Source organism: Bombina bombina, chromosome 7 (assembly GCF_027579735.1).
Source record: "Bombina bombina isolate aBomBom1 chromosome 7, aBomBom1.pri, whole genome shotgun sequence".
NCBI classification, from domain to species: Eukaryota; Metazoa; Chordata; class Amphibia; order Anura; family Bombinatoridae; genus Bombina; species Bombina bombina.
Window position 1 is genome coordinate 623,468,631 of NC_069505.1, and position 6,000 is coordinate 623,474,630.

Here is a 6,000-nt window from a genome sequence, read left to right on the forward strand (position 1 = left end):
TCAAAAAGTTCCCAAGGATATAAAAAAATATAGAATGGGTGCCACCAGGATTCAAAATTCTTGTTCAAGGGAAAATTGGACGCAGTATCCACTCACTTTTCTCCAACCCAGTGTGTCCTGTGAATGCTCAGTGATCCAATTAATCCTGAACTATAACTCCGCCCTAATCTCTAACAGCCATTCACAGATGTGTGAGGATCTGTAGTGCTGTGATTGGATGAATGCTAATTAACTTTTGGGAATAATTCACCCAATGTTAAGTATAGCTGGTTGTACTTTTACTAATTCACCACAAGATGGTGATGGTGAGTTGTGCTATAAAAGTGAACTAATTCTTACATTTATCCTTCTTAGAATTCATTTTTCATATATCTCATATATATATACACACACACATAAATATATATATATATATATATATACATACATACACACAGATATACACATATTAATTTATCTAATTTGTGAGCTAGACTTCATAAATTTACCAAATATATTTAAATAAGTATTCATGTCTTTATGGCTTATCATTTGTGCATTGTCCTTTAAAGTTGGGCATATGGGTTTTAACATAGGTAGATAATTTATATATACATCAATCTCCATGCCTTTCATTTATCTGTATACATACATGCACATACATACACCTACATATATTCACATATACATATATATATTTATCAATATCTTTTTATGCATTACTGGAAGGGGCAGTTCTCCAGTATTTTGAAAACAATGATTATGTGTGATCCTTGTGACAGACCCTTCTGTCAGGACTGAAGGAGTTAACTGTGTTCAGCTTTAAGACTTTAAGAAGCTAATTTCTAAAGACAGGTTTGCTGGCCTTAGCTATTGTGTACTGTCATTAAAGTTAGTGATAAGCATTCCATTGTTTGATCACCCTCAGAGAGAAAACGCCTAAGTGATAAGAAGAGCCCAGAGTGTCTTGTGTTTAAAGTATTTAAGTAATGTAATTCTATTGTATCATGTAAAAGGGCGTCTTCCCCTTTTATCTAATGTACAAGAGTCTTCCAACCCCCCCATCTGGGGTCAAAACCTGTATAAATACTAGGCATCTAGCCTTTAATAAATGTCATTCTGTTTTAAACCTGAAAACTGGCTGGGTTGTGAATTGCTGATTCCCTATGCAGGACATTGTTCATCTGGTGTTAACCCTTGGTACACTGTTGGTACCGTAACAATTGGTGGCAAGCGACAGAATGAACCTTATCGCCCAGAAGAGCAACTACACAAGCCAGTAACCTCAGGAAGAGGGGGGATTATTACAATACTGACTAAGATGGAAAGAGTACCAGGGACAGAAGGAACCAATGGGCCCAGCATATCAGACAGAACCCCTGAAGAAGCAAGCTTTGATCGGGCGGTTAAAATAAGACTGGCACATTATGGCCCCCAACCCATCTGCGGAAATTATCGACCCGGGTCATAGCAGCTGTGGAGGCCAACCTACTTCGCCAAAGCGGCGCTGCAGCAGCCCAAGTCACAGCAACCCCAGTGGAAAAGGGAAAAGTAAATTTTGCAGCTTTTAAAAACTTCCTGGAAACAGAAGGAGAGATTGATGGGTACCTTGCGGATTTTGAGAGGCAATGTGCACTACACAAGGTACCCGCAGAGGACTGGGTCACGATATTATCCGGAAAATTATCCGGCCGGGCCAGTGAGGCTTTTCGGGCCATTCCAGATGAGGAAGTCGGGGATTATAATACTGTAAAGAGGCTCTGCTCTCCAGGTATGCGGTTACACCGGAGGCATACCGGAGGCGGTTCAGAGACACTGTTAAATTAGCTGGAGATTCCTACCTTGAGTGGGCATGTAAGGTGCACCGCACAGCAGCTCACTGGATAGCGGGGTGCCAAGCCGTATCTGGGGAAGAGGTGCTGCAGCTATTCCTGTTGGAACATTGCTTCGACAAGTTACCCGCAGGAGTTCGAGAGTGGGTTCGGGACCGTAAACCCTCCACCCTGCATGAAGCGGCTCGCTTGGCAGATGAGTATACGGATGCCCGCAAACTGGACACTGCTACCACTAAGCCCCCTGCTAGAGTGGAGTACAGACCCCCAGTCACCCCAGCAGCTGCCAGTTACCAACCCCCGGCGCACCGCTATACCACACGGCCTCCGGCCACGAACTACCCTCAGAGAGCCCGGTTCAATACGCGGGGCTACTCACAACCTATTCGGTGCTTTGGATGTAAGCAAGTAGGGCACAAAAGACCAGAGTGTCCCCTAAACGCAGCGAACCAAGCACAGTCCTGGAGAAGACCCGCCGGTGGAATCCCACGTAATCCTCAGCCTGCAGCCCGCTACGTAGAGGCGCAAGAATGCTGGGGCAGCCTACATGAAGCCGACCCCGTGCAAGCTGCCCACCGGAATAACCGGCAACTGGTTAAAGTGAATGGGAAGGAGGTCAGTGGTCTACGGGATACTGGTGCTACCATGACCTTGCTTCGAAAGAACTTGGTGTCTGAGAAACAGCACACTGGAGACACTGTGGCTGTGAGGGTAGCAGGGGGCGCTGTGTTCCGCCTACCTGTTGCCAGGGTACATTTGGATTGGGGAGTGGGCGCTAGACCTGTGAATGTGGGGGTCATGAAGGATTTACCCGCTGATGTTCTCCTTGGAAATAACTTGGCCCCCCTTGTTTCTGCCTACGCTCCTATGGGTCCCGCTGATGTTAACCCTGTGACTACCCGTGCTCAGATCCGTGCAGCAGAGACTGACCCCCCTGCTGCTAAGCCCCAGGACGCTGAGCTCAGTAAATCTCTATCCGCTATTGATACGTGGAAGTCCCGTTACAATGCGCTGATGAAGGAGAAGAGTCACGTAGAGGATAAAATGGTCACGTTAAATAATCACGTAACAGTGCTAGCGGGAGAGAAGAGGAGTGCAGAGGAAAAAGCGCGTTTAGAACAGGAATCTCTGCTAGACAAGCTGCACCGACAGACTGCAGAAAACACCAGCTTGAGAGTGGAACATGAAACCTTAAAGACAAACTTAGCGACACTGGAGGAGAAGCTGACGCTGGCTCATAGTGAGGTGCAGCAACTCAAGGGCACCCTATGTCAGTATGAAGGGATTGTGGATACCTATAAAGAGCAGGTACAGAAAACTCGTAAAGAAGCTGATGGGATTTTGAAGGACTGTTTAGCCTAGTCTGGGCACTGAGGAAGTTGAACCCTTGTTTGTATGGACAGGAATTCTCTCTCATAACGGAATACAGATGGACTGTCCTGGCAAAACTGACATGCCTACCACCTCCTAGTCCGGTCATCCCCAGGTTGACCCGCCAAAGGGTCAAGCCGGGTCTGCCGGAGTGTTCCACAAGGGGGGAGCTATGTGACAGACCCCTTCTGTCCAGGACTGAAGGAGTTAACTGTGTTCAGCTTTAAGACTTTAAGAAGCTAATTTCTAAAGACAGGTTTGCTGGCCTTAGCTATTGTGTACTGTCATTAAAGTTAGTGATAAGCATTCCATTGTTTGATCACCCTCAGAGAGAAAACGCCTAAGTGATAAGAAGAGCCCAGAGTGTCTTGTGTTTAAAGTATTTAAGTAATGTAATTCTATTGTATCATGTAAAAGGGCGTCTTCCCCTTTTATCTAATGTACAAGAGTCTTTCAACCCCCCCATCTGGGGTCAAAACCTGTATAAATACTAGGCATCTAGCCTTTAATAAATGTCATTCTGTTTTAAACCTGAAAACTGGCTGGGTTGTGAATTGCTGATTCCCTATGCAGGACATTGTTCATCTGGTGTTAACCCCTTGGTACACTGTTGGTACCGTAACAATCCTGATTACACAAGTCTCTATATATATATATATATATATATATATATACACACACACACCTACATATGTGTTTTTATATACACATAATGTAATACTGGTAATTTTTACATGTCCTTCCTTACACATTTAATTTATCTATACATTTTGATACGTGGGACATTTTTTTATCACAATTTTATGTGCCAATTCTTATATACACCATTCTAACCTTTAATTTCTTATATTTCACAATTTTATTTCTTTTACTAACAAACATTGTTAGGGAGGGTCTGAGTTGGTTACTAATACTAGCAGGCATCTCATTAACATATGAGTGAGGCCTCATTTGTTTGTAATTCCATCCACTAAAGTATAAACAAAATCTTAGGCAATGGGACTCTATTCTTTTGAGGTTGGACCAACAGCTCTCTCTGTTCTGTTGATAAAGCCCCCCAGGTGATTTCATGTTCAGGTAACTGCTGGACACATGCTTTTGTTATCTGATTTTTGGTCTCTTTTTTGTGTTTACAAACAGCAGGGGTTCTTCCTGGCAAAAGTCTTGTTACCTTCTTTTGGACAAATGTTCCAAGATAATTTACATTGTTATCTTATGAGTCAGGGAGGTGTGTTAAATGTTAGCCAAATGCTCTTGCTTAATTAGAATGCCAGATCCAAGATGATTTTAAATACATTTCCTGTAAAAAAATATACCATATTTTTCCTGTATCAAATTAATTATTTTTTATAATTTGATAAAATAATTATTTTGATATAGACAACTCCCCACAGATGATGTAACATCCCATATTGCAGACATCAAAACTCATCAGTGGGCATCCTGCAAATACCTAGGAGCTGATGACTTATTTGTAAAGTGTCAGTGTCACAGATACCAGACAGCTAAGGCTACCCCCCCCCCACCCCCCTACAACCTCACCCCTGTTGTTTCTCAGTGGTTTTGGGCTCATCAGAGCAACCACAATCCCTGGAAGCTTTGGTTTGCTTGTCTTGTGAAAAGCTGGTGTATGACCAGGAAAATCCTCCTAGGCTGGCCGGGCCACTGGAACTCCCCGGTTGGCCACCCTCACCACGGACACCCACCTAACCTCTCTCAGGCTGTCCGGGCTCCTGGAACTCCCGGTTGGCCACAGGACAGCAGGACACCCGCTAACTTTACCCCTGGTCACTCCAGCAACCATCGCCGCTTTTTGGACTGCGGCATCTGAGGACCGAGATCTTTCAAGTGCCGCCGTTCCCCCGGGATCACCCCAAAACCATCACCACTGTGTCCTGGGATTCTGTGGGACTATGGTTGCTATGGAGATGCCGGTCAGTCTGGAGGGGCGGGAATGGCAGGAAAACTGTGGCATTGTCTCCCTGTTTTATCAAGATGTGTGTGTGTGTGTGTGTATAAAAGATGTGTGTTTGTCCAATAAAGGCAGTTCTTATTTCACATGAATGCTAGTCTGTCTAGTCATTTAGGTGGGCTCCTGCTAGAATCACTTTCCTGGGCTACCATAGCAACCTGTTCCAGGCAAAGGAAGGACCCTCTGGCAGAGCTACCCAGTCGGGGTAGCTGGAGTCTGCCACAGAGTGGGACACTGAGTACTGGTGCTGTCGGGCATCGGGGTGGCTACAGGCTGTGGTCACTTGCCAGCTACATAGCTGCAGTTGGCAGGGAGGAAGCAGGACCTGTTGGCGGAGCTACCCTGTCGGAGTAGCCGGGGTATCCGTCACTTTGGTGGCAGCCGTGGGATCTGCTTCTTTCACACACGATTCCTGCTGACAGAGAAGGGCCACAGTAGCTGGTAACTATGGAAGCCGAGTACCTAAGGAGAGTACAGGAGGCACTGACCCAGCTAAACGGTCCTGGTTCTGAACTGGACCAGCTGAGCTGCAGGAGCATTTTCCGCCGGCAACTATGGAGGGAGAGGCTTCAACAAGAAAAGGATTGTAATGGAAAGGTCCTCCACACAGATGATGAGAGGTACTGGGTCCAGTGGAACTTGCGAGTGCTTTTCCTGGGAGAGCAGCCATGGAGGAATGGCTATCGGAACTAGATCGACTGGTCCGGGCAGAGATGTGGTTGGAGGTCGGCTACCCGGGACCTCTGATGGCAAATTACAAATAGCCCTTAAAAGGGCCTTTTGCGGGGCATTGCCCAAAAGTAATCAGTTCTTTTACCTGTAAAAAAAAAATACAAATCCCCCCAA